Raw genomic sequence first — 21537 nt, forward strand, 5'->3', positions numbered from 1 at the left:
GGTATAAATTTCGAGAAGAGAGAGAACTTGACTTTGACGTGCTATTCAATATTACCCAAATTCCATACTTGGAATCTCACAAACTCTATGCTGCTTCTTAAGATAGATGTAAGCTACATCAAATGCCTAACAAGCTAAAAAAATATTTGTCAGTGTAGACCTTCTATTTGTAATAAATAATTTTGATGTTTTAAAATAAATAACAAAATAATCTTGTAATAAATGTTTTTCCTTTTAAAATAATCTTGTATATTACAGTCCAAATCTATGACCCAAAACATAATTAAATATATAAAACATAAACATGTAAATAATATGTGAAAAACTTTCCAACGTTGCAGAAATATGGTATTATCTGAGCCTAAGTCTTGACAACTTTTATTGGATGTAGGAATCTGAGGATATCTCATTGTTGGGTTACATGGCATAGTTTTGAAGAAAATTTTGGAAACAAAAAAGACAGTGATGTTAATATGATAGTTGCAATAATTAATTTAAGTAGCAAGGTAATTTTAAATAATGATTTTTTAATGTCTTACAGTGGTATATGAAAAAGGTGGCCCTTTCCTTTATCACTGTGCTGATGGGTTGGTTACAGCTAGACTGCAGTAGAGTTAGCTCTGTCAAGAACACTTCTATGAGACTCTGTCAATTTAGCAGTTTCAGCCAGAAAGGTGAAGAAACTCCAACTTTATGTGAAATAATTGAAATAAGAAAAAAGGTAGGCATTATTGTGGGAGCAGGAATGTGATAATGTTTCTTCAATAGATAAAAGAATAAGCATATTAGGTTTCTATCATGGGTTTAAGAAAAGCAATATATTATATATTAATTTATTATACTAGTATATAAAATATATATTTGCATTATATATACAATTATACATATTTATAATATTTATATTATAACTATACCTATATAATAAAAGGCTAATATGCAAATTGACCCAACGGAAGAACTACTGGTCGTTATGACGCACACTGACCACCAGGGGGCAGACGCTCAATGCAGGAGCTGCCCCCTGTGGTCAGTGAGCTCCCACAGTGGGAGAGCTGCTTAGCCAGAAGCTGGGCTCAAGGCTGGTGAGTGCAGTGACAGCAGCGGGAGCCTCTCCTGCCTCCATGGCAGTGCTAAGGATGCCTTGGGGGTCCCGGACTGTGAGAGGGTGCAGGCCGGGCTGAGGGGACCCCCCCCCCCGCCCAAAGTGCACGAATGTCATGCACTGGGCCTCTAGTATAAATATAAATATATTTATATAACTCAGACTATTATTTAGCCAAAACACATAAAATTAGTGATTACTTTTTAGGGGTGTTTAGGGATGTTTAGCATCAAATGGAAAACTATACTTGAGCAGGTGGCAATTTGGCAGTTCTTGGGCTAAATGAAGCTCAAATGATTTGTTTGGCTATATAATTTCATTTAATATTAATATTATTACACATTGACTCCAGCCTGTGGTAGCATTTCAAAATTATTTGGACATTATATGATCTTGTGGTATTCTGACAAGAATTACCTATACCTAGTATGGTAATTTGAAACTCATGAAAAATCTGTCAGAAACATTTTTTTTCATTGCCTGGGATATGTGCAGAAAGAATCTGGAGAGGACTTTTGCTTGTAGCTATGATGGAGTACTGAGAGACACAGTTCCATTTTGCCCTAGAGGTTTATAAGTTAATGAGAGGAACCCTTATTATAATGATAAAAGTAAGAAATGAAGCAGGGTGAATTAAAAAAGAAAAACATTTACTGTCATGTAAACCACTTAGTTCTGGACCTAGTTGGTTTATTTGCACTAAAATAAATGACTTATGGGTGGATAAACTAAAGCAACAAAAAAGAAAACTAATTACAGAAAAAGACACTGTGAATAAGCTTATGCAAAAAATTAAAGGTTTGAACAAGAAAACCTGTGTGTGAGTGTGAGTGTGAGTGTGAGTGTGTGTGTGTGTGTGCACGTGCGTGTACATGTGGTGGGGTGTATTGGGAGTGTTAATTGGCTAAAAGAAAACATATTAAAATAAACCACACAATTATGCTGTAACTAAGAGTCAAAATCATTTCATAAAGAAAAGAAAAATGACATTTAAATAAGCCTTGACAGAAATGCTGAAAGTATGTTCATGTAATTTGTCAATACCTTTGCGCCTTTACTTCTGGAAAAATAATTATAGGGAAATTACTTTTGGGGTTGGGAAGGATTTAAGGCATCATCATTAAGGCTGAGTTGGACATTGCTCAAGGGACCCATTGCTCAAGGGCTCTGCTTCCATTGTGGGCATTAAAATTTTCTCTATTAACATCATTTCCAAACTCTTCTGGATGTTGGTTCAATTCACAGCTCGACTTTGCCCAAGTTAGAAAACCACACTCCGGAAATAGATCAAGTCCTCTTAGATTATAGATGATGCTAGTTACATGGCAAAGCCGGGATCAAAGAAACAAAAAGAAACAATTACATTAAGTACAGACAGACAGGAAGGAAAGAAGGAAAGGAGGGAGGAAAGGAGAGAGAGGAAGTGAGGGAGAGAGAAAAATTCGAAGTATGAAGAGTTGATTGTACTGTATTCATCTCAAAGTTTTGGGTTTATTTATTTGTTTGGTTCCTTCATTTGATTTGAATGAATACAAAATGAAAGGAAGAACTCTATATATCCTTCCATGTCCTTATACAGATTTGTTAGCATCAAACCTCTTGAAGCCAATGATAGACCCAACATGGACTTTCTCTACTGAGATCTATGACCCCATAAAGTGTTACTGGCATAGAGTGGTATTTTACAAATAGACCTTGGGGTCAGAATTTGAACCAGTACTTGACTTTTTGGATACTTGGCCTTTCGTTACTGTAGTTTCCTCATCTAAATATGGTTTAAAAAATGAGACTTCTCTTTACATGAGTTAATATGAATAAAGTCTTAACCAAGGAGATAAAAACAAGAAGTGTGTCCTATTAAACTAAATTCAGCAACATCAGCTTGGCTGTTGGAGAAGGAGGCTAGTTGACAGTTAATGCAGATACCCTCTGACTTCCAGAAAGATCCTGTCAAGTCAGCAGCAGGCAGAATGCTAATCGGTTTAATAGCTCCATTAATTACATGTGGCACTTTCAACACTGAGATGTAAGTGACATTTATTGTTTTATCCCCTGTCTCAGAAACAAGATGCGTGACCTGAGACCACTCAGGTTTTTCAATTACATTGAGCTACTTCTCAGACTCACTAGCCATGGCCTATTTTCCATTCCCCAGTCACAAAACACATGTTTCAACATCATCCATCATCCTTTTATACACACATCACAAAAATGCATCTTTTTGGTTAAGCAATATAATATCTTGAAAACATTTCAATGTCTATTTTGCTATTTTCTTTCTTAGATATGTTAAGAGATAAATTGTCAGGACCTTTTTGCCAGTGAATAATTAAACTTTGTTGTTTTCATGCTGTGACTTTATTTCTTAAAGAAATAAGATGTCCTTTCTGTTACAGTTGTGATTATGAAACACTTTGAGTTATAAAATTTCACCTCAGCGGTCTATAAATTAGCTCCCTTGCGGAATGGAGGGACAGCTCTTGTGTTTCATACTCAGTTTCATTGAGACTGTCCAGCCCTTTTGAATTTGGCTTTGGAAGGAACAGACTTTCAAAATCAAACACTGGTTATCCTGATATTACACTTTTCTAAGTCTGGCTGATTTAATGAAGTGATCATTTAAGTTTATTCATTTAAAAAGTTGAATACCAGAGAGCATTGTTTTTAATGTTAAGAAAATACCTTGGTCTGTGTCTTTCTTTTATTGGGTAAAATAGGATTATGGCTATATTTAGAAACCTGAATCTACTTGCCTTATTGCTCCTTTGATTCTACTCTTAGTTTTTAACATAAGGGTGGGCCATGGGAGGCAATCATGAGACACTAGCTAACAAATGTCTAGTAAAATGATCCCTGTAATGTACACTCAGTTTCAGTGAGATCATCTCTGCCCAGTTCATTTTAAACAACAACCCTTTTAATTTAGTTACTTAAATCTTGAGTTCAGCCCTGCTGATGTTGCTCAGTGGATAGAGCATCGGCCTGCGGACTGAAGGGTCCCGAGTTTGATTCCGGTCAAGGGCATGTACCTTGGTTGCATGCACATTCTCAGTAGGGGGTGTGCAGGAGGCGGCTCATTGATATTTCTCTCTCATTGATGTTTCTAACTCTCTATCCCTCTCCCTTCTTTTCTGTAAAAAATCAATAAATTATATTTTTTTAAAAAACTTGAGTTCATTAACAGTTTCTGACGATTTGCCAAATGTATATTTATCAGGATCAGAGGAGATACTAGTAAACAATGTTCATCTTTTCATTAATAAACGATTTCAGAGCTGGTGCCAGCTTTGAAATGTGAAGCCAGTTGGATTAAATAGTGCTTAAGACACATCTTGCTTTAAAGAACAAAGCAGCTGGTAGGTAACACAGACAAGTGAATAGGCCATTATAATCCAGTGTAGCATGTTTAACTATTAAGTTCAAGTACTGTATGTATACAAAAGAAGCCACAGCAGTTAGGAGCATTTTGCAACTCAGGAGAGTCAGTACAATAACTGGGGAAACAATGAAAATAAAATACATATTGAGTTAAAAGAGAGTCATGTTCTTATTCACCACTTCATAAATTAGGAATTTGATTCCTTCATTAGCCATTGCTTATCCAAGATTACCAGCAGAGCAGAGAATAAATCTAGGATTGCTGAGCTGCCTCTGTAGATATCTCCTTTTTTGGACAAGTAAAAATTAGTGGATGTACAAAAAATTAATAAAACTTCTTACTAATTTTATTTTATATATATCTATAGATAGACATATAGAAAATTCCCAAAATTTTTACAAAAACTATTCAATAAATATTTAAAGATAGATATGGGAAAATGAATCAAATGGATACCTTACTTTAGAAAAACTATTTTCCTTGAGTCATTATAAAATTCCCTGATATCCTGGAAGTTGTAAACATTTTAATAGAAGTTATATGGAGTCCTTGTTGACATTTCACTCTATCTTTGGTAAGAGTAGAAGAAGAAATGTAGTTCCATCGCTAGGTAAGGGCTATGGAATTTTATGGTGTTTTAAGATTTATTATAACCTGAGATGATATATTGTACATTCTCTAAAAATAGTTTCCCTGGAGATTTAGTGGAAAAACACTTTGTCCCTAAACTGTACTACTATAAGAAAGTGACTCATTATTTTGACAAGTAGATCTATCAGAGCTACCTCCAGGCCCAGGCTGCCCAGATTAGTAATGACCTGGGAAATAAATTGGCCATTCTAGAACTCTCTACTCAGCCGGAAGAGCAGCAGTGACATCACAGCTCACTCTAGACTCTAATAGATGCTCAAAGGAACAAGCTTGAATCCCAAGGACTTATGGAGCCAGGCTGGCATAATGTCCTTATCTCTAAGACTAATTTACAGGTCAAGTACAAGCCCAGGTTAAGGGTGTCTGAACATTACCAGTTCAGCGTCCTTCTTTTATAGAAGAATATTCATTTAGTAGAATATGATTAAAATGATTAGAGATTGGGCTTTAGAGTGTGCCAGATCTGTGTCTGAATCATAGCACTGTCATTTGCTAGGTTTATAACCCTCAGAAATTTTCTGTAATGTTCTGAGGTTTGATTTTTTTAGACCCAGAATGAAGTTATAATAACTTACATCTAAGTTATGAGTAGTTGTGAGTTTCCATGTACTCACTTATTGAACAGCTATTCATTAAAACCTGACCTGTGTTAGACATGTTTGTAGTTAATGATCTTTCCTTCTTATAGCATGCATTTCAGCTTATGGTGCTAGCCAATAAACCAATGAATAAACAATGCGTACACCTATATTTTTACATATACTATGTGCATTGTAAGTACCATATTTTACAGCGTGTAAAGGAAGTAAATCATTTTAGATGAGATCACCAGGAAAGGCCCTCTGAGAATTGAAAATGCCTTCTCCGTGAAAAGCTTGAGGAAAAAGATTTCCAAATTAAAAAACAAACAAAACAACAACAAAAAAAAAAACGCAAATAAAAATTCCCTAGGCTGAGAAAAATCTTAGCATACACAAGAAACTGAAAGATGGATATTATGGGTGGAGGAAATGAGCAAAGGAAACAAGTTACGGAAAATAAGATTGAAGTATGAATCAGGGGCTTTGGTGAAGGCTGTGGGATTCAATTTAAGATAAATAGAAAGACATTCAAGTAAGAAATAGACATGATCTGCTGGATGTTTTCAAAAGATCATTCATACTACCTTGAGGTGAAGGAGTCAAGGTGGAGACAGAGAGATTTGTAAGGATGAAAAGCGGTAGATATCTGGATTAAGGTGATAGTTATAAAGATAGAGAGAAGTACTTGGATTTAAGATACATTTTAAAGATTTAAAGTGACAGGACTTAACAGTAAATTGGATGCAGGAGACAGGAAAGGAACACACTCAAATATGATTTTTAGAATACTGGCCTGAGTAATTGGGCAATATTGGTGCCCAGTTTAAGATTGAGAAGAGCAGAAAAAAAAAACAAAAAACCCAGATTGTCAGAGAGGAGGGATATGCACAGTGAGAAATGTTATTGTCAAGTATGCAACTAAATGTACATACCTGGAGTATTGAGCATGATCAAGGCTAAGTGATACACATCACTTTAAAAAATGTACATATTTTTAAAATATATATATTCAGAGAGGAAGAAAGGAAGAGAAAAAGAGAGAGAGTTAGGAACATCAATCAACGGTGAGAGAGAATCCTTGATCAGCTGCCTCCTGCACATCCCGCACTGGGGATCCAGGCCACAACCCAGGCATGCGCCCTGACCAGGAATGGAACCATGACCTCCTGGTTCACAGGTCAATGCTCAATCATTGAGCACCACCAGCCAAGTTAATAACACATCACTTTTAATGCATAGCTCAGTTTGTACTATGTCTGTACTATGAACTCAATAACTATACGTTTTTATAAAATGAGTAATATTTTAAAAATGGAATGGACAGAAAAATTTACATTTGGCAATTTTCTAAATCTGATCTTAAAATAATGAATATCATGCAGAGAATACCATTTCTACCTTTTAAATGCAACTTAACTTCTGTAAGGGCAACAAGGAAAGTAATGATTAAGTTTTTGTTTTTTAACCCAATATTATGCTGTCACAATATGGCTTAGTTAAAAAAAAAAAAAAGCTCATTGCAACTTCAACATCATTATTAAAAGGATGTTAAGAGACAATTCCATATAGATATAAAGTGTGGGCAGTATTGTCATATGGGAACTCTAGCTCTACCACCTTTGACTCTATCATGAGTTAGCTACTGAATATCTCTGAACCTCAATTTCCATATCTGCAAAATACAAATTATAATGGCAACTATGTCTGGGATTTAAATAGGATTAATTAAATAAAACCGGGTAGTAAATGCTGAGTACCTAATGCATGTTTATAAATGTAGAAGTATGAGGCAAGCAATTGTGCTTCCAATATGTTATTATGAGAGTGTAAAAAAAATTATAGACTATAAGAGTATGTTAACAAATTTAAATGTTTGAAAATAAACACTTAAGGTTTCACAACACATACCTTGGTCTTAATAGGGAGAAAACATCATATGAAGAAATGGTATAAGGATTGAGAGATACTTCTTAGCAATATATAGTTGCCAAAATAAGCAATAACTTCACTGTGGTGTTACTCGCCATAATGGAGGGGGCATTTGAGTTTCCATGTTATTCACGTTTTCTGAATCTGAACTACGCAAACAAAAGTGATGAAAGGGAGAGGCATGTAATGGATTTTTAAAAGCTGGGTACAGGTTCATATTGAAATCATACACCACTCCCAAATGAGAGCCCATGTAAACATTACAATAATGCCCATTTCTCTTGACGATGAAGTAACAGAATTCTCCACTTTTAAGACCTTTTCTTTTCATACTGCTCTAATTATTTTCTTAGGAAAAAATAGGCGCAAAATTTACTCAAATCAACTCAACAACTTTTATATTTTTCGCCAATTTAATAGGCAGAAATTTACATAAGCTGCTATTGTGTTCAATTTCTGCAAAGCATTTAAGTTCAGTATGTGATTTTGGGTAGGGTATTTTGTGTCTATAAATCTGCTGCTGATGTTACTTAAAAGGGCACCAGTAAGACTGAAGATGGTAATTTCTCCATCCCCCTTGCTTCTTTATTTCTGCTTACGGTTGTTTACAGCCTCTCTTGCAATTGGTAGCTGAGCCCAGTCACCTAAGAGCTTTATCTGTTTCTATGATACCCATGACCTATTTCTATTTTAGAGCTTCTCGTACAAACCAATTCTCCTTTCTAGAATTTTAGGCAAGGTAACCCCCAAACTGCTTTTGTATATTCCAGGATTAAGCAAATAAGTAAATATATCATAGATAGTCAGAGCCAGGTTTCTGCTATCAGAGAATGATAGCTATGGAAAGGAGAGGAAGGAAGGAAGGAAGGAAGGAAGGAAGGAAGGAAGGAAGGAAGGAAGGAAGGAAGGGAGGGAGGGAGGGAGGGAGGGAGGGAGGGAGGGAGGGAGGGAGGGAGGGCCTCCCCATGGAATTGAAGGTGTCAGTGTAAACTCGTGTGGATATATTTGTATATATAAATAAATATAGATGTGTTTGGATATTATCTATTTATGTGTATGTGTGTACACATATGTATGTATGTGTTCTATTTCCCTTCCCTACCCACTGAAAGAAACTAGAAGCAATGAAAACCTAGCAGCAATGGCAATGCCAGATTCCATATCTTGATTGCTAAATATCACTCTCTTTTAAAAGGAACAAAGGCTTCTTTAGAGAAATTACTGATTCCACGTCTGGGGCTCCTGGGGGTAAAATGATTTACTTGGCCGATAAGTGACATTTCCTTATAAGTAGTAATCGCAGACAATTAGGAACATCTGAATAGGTCTGTATATTAGATTAGAGACCAGACTATGATCCATGAGCAAAGCCACCTGCTTTTGGCATATTTGATTTGGAAGATGAATTTATATTTAACATAGTCATGTCCTTTCATTTATATATTTCCTCTGGTTGCTTCTGAACTACAATAGCAGAGTTGAATAGCTTTGACACAGTTGTTAATATATGTAACCATTACAGCAAATTTATGATAAAAAAAAAAACCTGGAGACAAACAAATAAGTAACTATTTAACTAAATAATACTCCAAGAAAATTATATTTATGAGTCATTATATAAATGGCATAGATTTTTTATTTTCAGATTTGAAAAGTGATGAGGACATATATAAACACATCTAGCACATGTGTATATATATTCAGTTATTTAATATGTATATATGTATAGGATGTGGCAAAGTAGGTTTATCATTGTGAGTATGCAGAACAGAATTCTTATATTATTAATTAATTAATTATTATATTATTTTTCATCCAAACAACTATATATATAATGCAGGAAGAATCACCAAATATTTGATTACCTAACATTAAGACTGGGAAAAGAGTTAGCCACTTTTCATTTTGCACTTTTTTTATGCACAATATGGTATTATTGGTTAAGAAAGTAAAGAATATATAGGCAGTCAAATTATGGATACTTTTTATTTTCTTTGTAGTTTGCTATATAGTTAAAAATCCAAAATGTGTTCAAGTTATAGGGTTCCCAAAAATGTTTACATACACCCAGGATATAAAGTCTGCAGAGACAACTATCCTGAAAATCCCAGGCTTTGCCTTTGGTACCATGACATGGATGCTGTGAGAGAAATCAGCCAAAAACATAGGTAAGACTAAGATGGGATTGTAGAGTGGACATTCCTTCAGGAGCTGAACTGGGAGTTCATCTCTGTTCCAGAATTAAGTTCTTCCCTAAGAAGTGGACTGTTTGTGCAGTGGCAGGTGTGTACACTAATAGAATAATTTTGGTTTTCATTAGCAGAATTTCCCTGCAAAATAATCATGTATGTTGTTTACTCAATTTTTTAAAAGGGACATTAATGTTTTTGTAATCTCCTTTCTTTCCAGATTACACTTTAAGGTATTTAAAACATTTGTTTTTATTATGAAGGGAATACAAAATAGGTATGTCATTTATGGCAAATTTATTTCCTGCAAAATATTCCAATCAGATATTCAAATAAATAAGCTCACAGTCTTATATACAGCATTCATTTAAGGTTTACAACGTTTATTGGAGTTTTTAATTATAAAGAACTGAGCCTTAAATCTACAGCAGAAAAAAAAAATGTTTGAGATACTCATAAAAGAACAGTTCCCAAAGGAAACTTCTACAGCGGCCACTAGCTCTCATAGGGCTGCATGGAAGGGTGAGGAGGGGCAGTGTGCGCCTAGCATACACTGAAAGCTGGACTGAGTAATTGCTTTTTGAACTAAATAATAGTTCATTGAATTCAGACTTTTCACACAGTAAATCCAGAATGGAAATACTTTTGGAAAAGTTTCTTGAGAATTTAGTATAGGGTTATCCTTTGAACTCGAGATCTTCTGTGTGTTTGTTTAAGTTTGTTAAGTTCATAGAGACTATTGCTACAGGGCAGAATCAACTTGATTTCCTTGTTTGAAAGTTGGACTGTCGGCAATTTGTGGAATTTTGGGAAAAGGTGCAATGGGGTTGTGTTTCTCAGAGAGGCTACATGTCAGAAAATCAACTGTATTCTTCTAAAGACAGTCTAAAAAGGTCTGGATTACAAGCCTATTTTAACATGCTCAACTTAACTTCTGAGGATTGTGTATCTAATGGCTTCTGATATTTCCATGATGGGATTCACAGAGCAGCCTTAATATACGCATGTTACAACACAGCAGTCATTATGAAAAGAAGGAAAATGTTTAGTTAGATTTATTAGGAGTTTCAAAAGAGATATTACCTATATTGTATGTTTCTATCTATATATATGATGTATTATTAGAAATATGTAGCTGTTGAGGAATATTGTTGTAACAATATGCCACTGATTATTGTTTGATAAAAACAGTCCCGGAAAACGCTGCCAGACTATACGGGGAGGCAGAAAGTGTGACTGACTGTTGAGAGGAAGTGTCATAGTTGGTTAGATCAGTGTCTTTTTTTTTTTTTTTTGAAAAGCCATTAATCTGTAAAATCCAGATATTCAAAAGCCATAGTCTCACAACCATCAAATAAATATTGAGTACACACACAGTTTAAATGTATGTACTAACCGCAGCAATCAGCAGTGTTTACACTTAGTAGACTGACCACATTTTAAGGAAGAGGCTACTCTTGCTTTCTCAAGATATGAATTAAAAGCATATGTTAAGCCCTAGTTGGTTTGGCTCAGTGAATAGAACATTGGCCTGCCGACTGAAGGGTCCTGAGTTCGATTCCGGTTAAGGGCATATGCCTGGGTTGCGGGCTCAATACCCTGTAGGGGCATGCAGGAAGCAACCAATCAATGATTCTCTCTCATCATTGATGTTTCTATCTCTCTCTCCCTCTCATTTCCTCTCTGAAATCAATAAAAAAAAAAAATATATATATATATATATTTATTTTTTTTATTTTTATTTTTTTTAAATGAATCTTTATTGTTCAGATTACAATTGTTTCTCCTTTTCCCCCACATATCTCCCCACCACCCAGTTCCCACCCCCTCTCTGCCCTTACCTCCCCCCCCCCGCTGTCCTTATCCATAGGTGTATGATTTTTGTCCAGTCTCTTCCCATACTCCCCACACAGACACCCCTTTCCCCCTGAGAATTATCAATCCACTCCCATTCTATGCCTCTGATTCTAATAAGTTTACCAGTTTATTCTGTTCCTCAGATTTTTAATTCACTTGACTTTTAGATTCACTTATTGATAGATATGTATTTGTTGTTCATAATTTTTATCTTTCTTCTTCTTTTTCCTCTTTTTAAGGAATACCTTTCAGCATTTCATATAATGCTGGTTTGGTGGTGATGAACTCCTTTAGCTTTTTCTTATCTGTGAAGGTCTTTATCTGCCCTTCAATTCTGAATGATAACTTTGCTGGGTAGAGTAGTCTTGGTTGTAGGTTCCTGCTATTCATCACTTTGAATATTTCTTGCCACTCCCGTCTGGCCTGCATGGTTTCTGTTGAGAAATTAGCTGATAATCGTATGGGAGCTCCCTTGTAGGTAACTAACTGTTTTTCTCTTGCTGCTTGTAAGATTCTCTCTTTGTCTTTTGCTCTTGGCATTTTAATTATGATGTGTCTTGGTGTAGTCCTCTTTGGATTCCTTTTGTTTGGGGTTCTGTGCGCTTCCTGGACTTGTAAGTCTATTTCTTTCATCAGGTGGGGGAAGTTTTCGTTCATTATTTCTTCAAATAGGTTTTCAGCATCTTGCTCTCTCTCTTCTTCTGGTACCCCCATAATTCTGATGTTGGTTCGCTTGAAGTTGTCCCAGAGGCTTCTTACACTATCTTCAACTTTCTGAATTCTCTTCTCTTCATGCTTCTCTGGAGGAGTGTCCTTGGCCTCTTTGTATTCCAAATCTTTGAGTTGATTCTTGCAATCCTCTAGTCTGCTTTTGGGTCTCTGTATAATATTTTTTATCTCAGTCAGTGTATGTTTAATTTCTAGTTGGTCCTCATGGAATTTGTCAGCCTTTTCCATGAAATTCTTGAAAAACCTTATAACCGTGGTTTTGAACTCTATGTCCAATCGCTTGTTTTCCTCCATTTCTTTGGTTTGTGATCTGTTTCCTTGCCTTCTCATATTCTCTGCTTCCCTGAGTTGGTAGGGTAGTTTTGTGTACTAGGTGTCCTATTGGTTCAACGGGTCAGCCTCCCAGTTACTTGAGGTGGACACTCTTGGTGTACCCTTGTGTACTGTGTGTTCCCCAGCAGGAGCTACAGCAAGGGCGAGTTTTCTCCTCCTTTGCTTGGGCGGTTTTGGAGCAGTCTGACTGGAGCTGCAGTTGGTTAAGCTGCTCCAGAACAGGCCATTTATATGCAAAAGCCGCTGTGTGGAGCCTGGGCGGGTTTGTAGAATGTGCGGAGCGGGGCCTCAGGGTGGGGCCTCAGGGCGTCACTAGGCTGGGGCGTGGCCAACGGCAATGGCTGCCGTCAGCCTTCTCTGCCTTTCCCGTTTCCAAGTCCCTGTGCCCCACGGTCCAGTGCAGTAAACAATGATTGCTGGGCGCACCACCGCAAAAAAGTCACTCTCACTTTCCGACCCGATGGCCGAGAGTCCAGCTTCTCCCCGTAGGTGTCTGGGTCCCCCGAGTGTCCCCAGAAACTGGATTTCAGAGTGATCGGGAGCTTGTCTCCCTGTGGGTTGAAGAAATGCCGCGCACCCAGCCGCCCGCCGCCGGCCCGATTCGCGTGCCTCCATACCTCAGCTTTTCAGCGATTGTGCTTCTTTCTCTTCTTAGTTGTAAATCTTCCACTCAGCCAGCTTTCCCGTGGTTCTGGGTGGTAGACGTTTTTGTCTTTTAGTTGTGTTTTTGAAATTGTTGTGTGAGGCGGCAGATTAGTTGTTTAACTATGCCGCCATCTTGGTTCCTCCCCAAAAATATATTTAAAAAAAAACACATATTTTAAAAGAGAACTGTCCTGCATAGACAAGCCATGAGAAGAGATTTTACAAAAACTGTGACTGTTTTTGTCAGTTGGTTTTCCTGTATTGCACAGTCACACATTTTCTTTATGATTGAGCATAAAATTAGTTTTTACAGTTTGGAATCATTGTAATTGAAGCAAAAGCATAACATTTTGTAAGGGTTTTTGGCAGCTGCTTTTTTCCGTGGTATGAAAGAGATGATATACTCATTAGATTAAAAAACTACTACTATAACTATTACTAAACTAGATTGAAACATGACAATGTCTTCCATTACATAGATTCCTTTTCATTTTCATAAAGGAGTCTTTTATTCTGCCACTGATATAAGGTTGTTGATTAAATGTATCTTAACATATTTAATATGTGTAACTCTAGAAGATGTGCCCCCAAATTGACACCAGATTTTAAAACTATGTAAATGGGTCTTCAATGCATGCAAGAAATTACCTAGTACAGCTTCTCACTTCTAACAATCCTCTGAGGTTTTTAAGTGGCATACTTTTTAAATAAAGATAATGAATAGAGTGAACACTAAAATGAGATGTTCTAGATTAAATTAATTGAAAAAAATCTTTGAAAATATAAGCAATTGATTGAATAAGACATTTGATAAAGAGACCACTCTGTTTTATGAACATAATGATCAAAGAGGATCAGGAGACCGAGCTCCAGTTTTAGTGTGATCTTGGTAAAATATGTGGTTCTCCATTTAATGGTCTACATCAATAAGGAGGAAAGGAAGAAGAAAAAAAATAAAAAGAACTATTGTTTATAATTATGGTCTTTAATATTTGTGAACTGCACTCAGAGATCGGGATTATCCAAGGTTTTGCTATCTCTTTTTATAGAAACCCCTTTGCCCAAGGGGACTAAGGATGGAGGTAAGCCACTATTTAACTAGAAGAGCCAGCTTTGCTTGTGTCTTCAAAAATTTATTAGATGGAGGCATGGAATAGACCAACATACATTGATGTGGGGTTGGGAGGATGAGAAGAGATAAATCAAAGAACTTATATACTTATATGCACAGCCCATGGACATGGGCAATAGGATAGTGAAGACCTGGGGGCAGGGGGACTTGGAGGAGGGAGGGAAAGGGGGTAAAATGGGAGATATCTGTAATACTATCAACAACAAAAATATATTTAAATTTTTTTAAAAATTAAAATATCTGGCCACATCCCAGAAGAATTACATCAGACTCTCTGGGGTGAAGCCTGGCCTAATTAGTTTTTCCCTAGCTTTACTGAGGTATGATTGACAAATAAAAACTGTATATATTTCAGTTGTAAAAATAATAATAATAATAATAATAATAATAATAATTTATTAGATAGAGAGTATGGACCATGAATTCATCACTTTGCTTCCTTTGTCTCTGACACAGTGGGTGGTCAAAAACATTTTCTGTAACTTATGTGAAAGCCTCAGTTAAATTGATAATATATATTTCAATATAAAGAAAAATATTCTATTACTTTTAACTCTCACAGATAAAATATAGATAACATATAATATTTTTATAATTCTAGAAAGAAGAAATAACATTGAATTGAGTCCTCATAAAAGTAATAAATTGAGAATGTGATAATTACCTAGTGAAACCAGACTGTAGGTAGCCAACCTTGATAATTAAAGCTGAAATTTCAGCTTAATATGTGCTTTTTCTTTAGACATGCTGCAACATAGCCAGAAACTGTGCTTTATCTTGTCAATAATGAAGTGTGAAGACTACAGTGTTTTCTGGTATGAAATAGTCACTGAATATATTTTGATGCATAACCAAAATCTTAGCATTAAAACAAGTTTAGATAATATTGAGTCATATTTGATTCAGTTAATGCACATATAACCCACTGGGTTTTACTAGATTTTATTCTAATTAAATATAGTCTTGCTGTGCCTCATTCTCATAAGAAATCATGAAAAAGAATTTATATAGTTACATATGGTCATATAATTTATCCATTTATATTCCATTTTATCAGAAATCATTTCTATTGTTGTTTTAGCTGCAAAAACTAATCTGGATTGCCTTAAGTAGGGCAGTTAATTGGTTTCAGACTCCCTGGTCAGTATATTCATTATAGCTGCGAACAGTTTCTTTACAAGAAAAAAAGGAAAAAGAAAAATAAGACTTTTGAGAGAAGCTGTAATTAAAACAGATAACCAGGCAAGGAAGGTAAGCGAAATAAAAATTGCACATCCATTTCACAACTAAATATAATTAATGTGGTTTTTGTTGAAAAATAGTTTTCTTACATAAGAATCTCTAGAAATTTCCAGAAATTCTTTTAAGAAAAGCACACTGCATGGAATAGTAAAATTGTTTTGTCTCTAGAGGTTTTGTCACTCTGTTTCTAAAGTAACAAAATCAAATATTTTTCTACGTTTTAGAGTAACCAAAACAAACAAGCAAACTTAATCTGCATTGTTTATTAAACTTTGGGTCTCTGAAACACGTAAAACATGTCTCAGAAGATGAACAGCTTAGTTTTAGGAAAATACAGGCTAGTATATGTATTAGAAAAATCAAAATATATTAGAAAATGAGTACTGTAAAACCCCAATAACTACTATATACTGGCTATATATTATGTACAAGTATTATTTGATTGAACAACTTTTGGTACATGTGATAAACTTTTTCAAAGTTAGAAATGCAAACCAATATGCAAATGTTTATATACCTTCTCTTGCACCTGGAGTATTGATGGGTATCATATTTTAAATCAATGTTTTTCAGCCTACTCCCTTTATACTGGGGTTTAGATGAGAAATTAGAAGAGAAGTACAGAGAATCTTCCTTTTTTTATCTAGCAGGAAATGAAAAGTTCTGAGAAGTTTGGCATTGTCTCATTTTTTCCAGAAGAGGAGGAATGCAAGTATCAGTTTCTTTTATTTACCCTTTCTTGGTGATCATTTTAGCACAGTGAAGGAAAGAGAATGAAGAGACTAATGGAGATATATAAAGAGATAATACATACTATAAATAATAAGTGTTTGTAGAGCCATTTTCTTCATATCCATTATTTTATGTAATCCTCAAAGTATCTTGAGTTGAGATTGGGTCAGATAGTACTGATTTAATTTTACTAATGAAATCAAAATGCTTGCATGGCTTGCTGAAAGGCACATTAGACATTTGTAGAGAGCAGGGCCCCTAAATTCATGTCAGTTTGTGTTCATTCCAGCATACAGTGAAGATGAAAACAGGTGAAAAAGCAATGCAGTTCTTAGTAACAAATAGTTATCATGGAGAAGTTAAACTTATAGCCCCTTCTCCAGCATTTATTTTCAAAATGGAGACTTGGGGAAATCCAGCTAACACAATTTTTCCTTTTTCCATATTTATACAATTGAGTTCCCACAACATATGCAGTACCTTTCCTTTTGTTAGAGATAATAGAATTCTACATCATTAAATGTAGATAACTAGATAGAAGAATAGCTAGATATTTTAAAATGCTACTCTTCATGTTTGCATACTATTCCCCTGGATAAACACATTATAGATTTTTAATTATGTAAACATTGTTTTAAAATGTTTCTCTATTATAAATTGGCTATCGTGTTCATTCTTGCAAAATAAATATCTGTGTGCCTCTATTTCTTAAGATTATTTCCTGAGAATAGAATTACCAGGTCAAAGAGCCTGATCATATAAAGACTGGTGATGCACAGTGCAAAAAATTAGCACTCGAAGGCTTACTCATTTTTATTTCCCAGCAATCTTAATGTATAAATTATTTAACAAAGTTTCACTATCACTGGGTTTTATTTGTCACATTTTTGTTTTATGTATTCTTTATTTTGTGAATTACCTGTTCACATCATGATCCAATATTCTATTATAAATTGTTAAATTTCATTTTTATCATATTTATTTTCCTTTAATAATTTTCTTCTTAGCTATTAAAAATATAACCAGTTTCTTTAAGATATTACTCCTCTGCCTGATATAACTAATATTGTGATAAACACATACCATGAACAAAACAAATTATATAAAGGTATTTGGAAAGTGTCTTTCAAATGGCATTGCATGTATTTAAAGGAGTAAGGTCATGAGCATACAATATCATATCCTTCATTCATAAATCATTGTCTCATTTAATATCAGAGGTAGGAAGGTATTACAAGTAGGGGAGTTTAGAATAGGATATACCATTCTATGAACTATTTTCTTTATTGATAAAAGTAATGCAGTGTTTGTCCTTTTATTATACTGAGAAGGGTGACTTCTGCTTTACAATTTGCATATATAATTTATCGTTGACATTTTACACCTTAGAGTCCTTATATTATCTGTCATCTTTTCTATAGTTACATATTTTTTCATCCTTGTAAACTGTTGAGACATAATGAGATGTGTATATGTGTAGAAAGGGTGAATGATAAATTCGCAAGAGGGCATTAGAAAAAACTTCTTCCTGTGCACTAGAAAGAGCTTAAATGTTAACAGTCTTATTTCAGAATGTAATCAAATTAACTAATTTTAGTAAGAACCTATCTTTGATCTTTTTGTGGGCACCAAAATTGGTTTTGTACATACCCAGAGTAATGCAGGTATAAATCTGCATTTGATTAAAATGAAAACTTAAATCCTAAGAAACTAGAACTTAGGCTTTTAACTTGCTCATCAAGCAAGTTATGTCCACTCAATAACTAAATAAAAAATCGCTTCACAAATATTTATCATTAATATTGTCAAAAGAAGACCTTTTGTTTAAGACATTCACTTTTGTGTTTGGTATATGTATTTGTGTGTGTGAGTATGAGCGTGTGTGTGCATGAACATGGGCATGTACCTTTGTTCTCCCTCACTGGCATTTTGAGATTATTTTCAGACTACCACTTTCTATGTGAGCAGACATGCTGTGGATCAGTCAACTGTATTGAGAATCATGGTACTGAGTGGAGAGAGTAGCTGAGAAGAATGTATGTATTTCAAGTAGAATGTTGGCTTGGATCTATAATGTTTCAACTGGTTGGTTCAAAACCCAGATCCATGTCAGGAAACAAACCTTCTAAACATTTTTTTTTTTGGACCTAAATGCCACTGAATTTAACTGGAAAAGTCATGGCTTTGGGATCAATGTTCCAGAAAATGCCAAATTAAATGGACAATTACCCTGGATAGCTAGGGGGATGATTTCACAATTTAGGCAAAAGGACTGAGAAGCAACTTGCTCTTTAGAGAGAGAGCATCTCATGTGTCTTTGATACTTAAATGAATGCCAATGTAACCCCAGGAAAAAATATTTAAAAAACTGACTTGAATTGTTGGTCTTCAGAATTGACCACACTACTTCTTTCATGCATGGGAAAAACAATGATATTTACATTTTTTATTAATATACTTTTATGTATCAGCCATTATTAGGCTTAATGTAATTCCCATTTCCTTCTTGAGCTGTGTCTAAGTCATCCGAGTGTGGGCCTGAATTCTACACAATCTCCTAGTTATTACATCACTTAGATTCTCATGAGTTGATGTTGAATGGGAAAGTGGTTAGATCATTCAGAAAGAGTTTCAATGACAGGAGATTATTTTGTGTATGCAGAGCAGGGTGATCAGATCAAAGCAGAGAGAAATTAGCAATCCTGCGTAGATACCTTAGTCCTTAACTCTTTCCTGGGTTATGCTATTCCCCATAAATTTCTCAGTTATATTTTGAACAGGCAGGGCACAATTTGCTATGTGAACACTTCTTACATGAGTGCTTTGTGCAGGTATTAGGTGGGGACATGGGAGAGAACGGCAGGAGGAGATCAGCTTAGAGGATGGGTATGAATAATGTGTTTAATTGAAATAGTATGGATGAGAGAGATATATATTAACTAACATAATTTTAATAACCAATGCATCTAAAATTATATACACAGAAAGTTGAGGGGATTTATAAAGATGGTTAAAAGTTATTATAGATTGGCTAGTTGGTGATTTATATTGGATGCAATTGAATTAAAATAGAATGTATTGTGTCTATATGAGAAGATAATAGTTAAATCTTAAAATGTAAGCTAAAAGTGAGTTTTTAAGAAACTTGTTTAGAAAATAATCTGTACAGAAATTTGAAGATATTCCGGTTCTTGATCCAAATTTCTATTAACTCTTAAATTGACATTTTAGATACAGATATTACCTTCATGTGCATTTTTCTGAGTAGCATTTAAACGGCAGGTTATTAAAACTGGCTACATAATATCTCTATTTTTAATATCACAAGAACATAAAAATATTCCTTATTCACTACTGAAATATATTTATTTATATGTTAATAAAATATACTAGAACATTAATATACATTTATACATTTTTTAATTCATGAGGATGAACATATTAAATGTATTTAAGTGATTTGCCTTTCTTCCTAAGAGTTGTCTTTTTAAAATTTTTTTTTCTTTATTGATTAAGACAGGGGTCCTCAAACTTTTTAAATAGGGGGCCAGTTCACTGTCCCTCAGACCATTGGAGGGCCGGACTATAGTTTAAAAAAAACTATGAACAAATTCCTATGCACACTGCACATATCTTATTTTGAAGTAAAAAAACAAAACGGCAAAAACACCCGCATGTGGCCCATGGGCCATAGTTTGGGGACGCCTGGATTAAGATATTACATATGTGACCTTACCCCAACCTTCCCACCCCCTGCACCTCCCTACTCATGCCCTCACCCCCCTAGTGTCTGTGTCCATTGGTTACGCTTATATGCATGTGTACAAGTCCTTTGATTGATCTCTCCCCCTCACCCCCACCCTCCCCTGCCTTCCTTCTGGTTTGACAGTGTAGTGGATGCTTCTCTGATGCTAAGAGTTGTCTTTTTACCAGCCTGGATGTTAGGATGTTTCAAATAAATTTATAAGAATTTTCACATATGTGGCATACACTGATTGGCCAGATTATTATGATCTCTGAATGCATAATAATCTGGCCACTCAGTGTATGTCCTATACTAGAGGCCCGGTGCATGAAATTCGTGCATGGGGGGGGGGTGTCCCTCAGCCCAATCTGCACCCTCTTCAATCTGGGACCCCTCGAGGGATGTCCGACTGCCCGTTTAGGCCCAATCCTAGGGAATGCTGGCTTCCAACTGCTCGCCTGCCTGCCTTCCTGCTTGCCCCTAACCGCTTCTGCCTGCCAGCCTGATCACCCCCTAACCACTCCCCTGGCAGCCTGATTGAAGCCTAACTGCTCCCCTGCCAGCCTGTTTGCCCCTAACTGCTCTCCCCTGCAGGCCTGGGTCCCTCCCAACTGCCCTCCCCTGCTCGCCATCTTGTGGTGGCCATCTTGTGTCCACATGGGGGCAGGATCTTTGACCACATGGGAGCAGCCATCTTGTGTGTTGGAGTGATGGTCAATCTGCATATTACTCTTTTATTAGATAGGATAGAGGCCTGGTGCATGGGTGGGGGCCAGCTGGTTTGCCCTGAAGGATGTCCCAGATCAGGGTGGGGGTTCCCTTGGCGCATGGGACGGCCTGGGTGAGGGGCCTGTGGTGGTTTGTAGGCCGGCCACGCCCCCTGGCAACCCAAGCAGAGGCCCTGGTATCTGGGGTTTATTTATCTTCTACAATTGAAACTTGTAGCCTGGAGTGGAGCCAAGCCTTCTGCTTGCTCCGTGGTGCCAGCCATTTCTGTTGGGATTTATGTATCTTCTATAATTGAAACTTTGCAGCCTTAAGCAGAAGCCTGGGCTGGCCAGGGTGTGCAGAAAGCTTGGCTTCCTCCATTGCCAGGGAAACCCAAGCCTCCCTCCTGCTCTCTGTGGCCATAGCCATCTTGGTTGGGTTTATTTGCATATTCACTCCTGATTGGCTGGTGGGCGTGGCTTGTGGATGTAGCAGAGTGATGGTTAATTTGCATATTACTCTTTTATTGGCTAGGATAATAAAAGGCTAATATGCAAATTGTCCCCTCGACCAGGAGTTCAAC

This window comes from Eptesicus fuscus, chromosome 17 (genome assembly GCF_027574615.1).
Source record: "Eptesicus fuscus isolate TK198812 chromosome 17, DD_ASM_mEF_20220401, whole genome shotgun sequence".
NCBI lineage: Eukaryota > Metazoa > Chordata > Mammalia > Chiroptera > Vespertilionidae > Eptesicus > Eptesicus fuscus.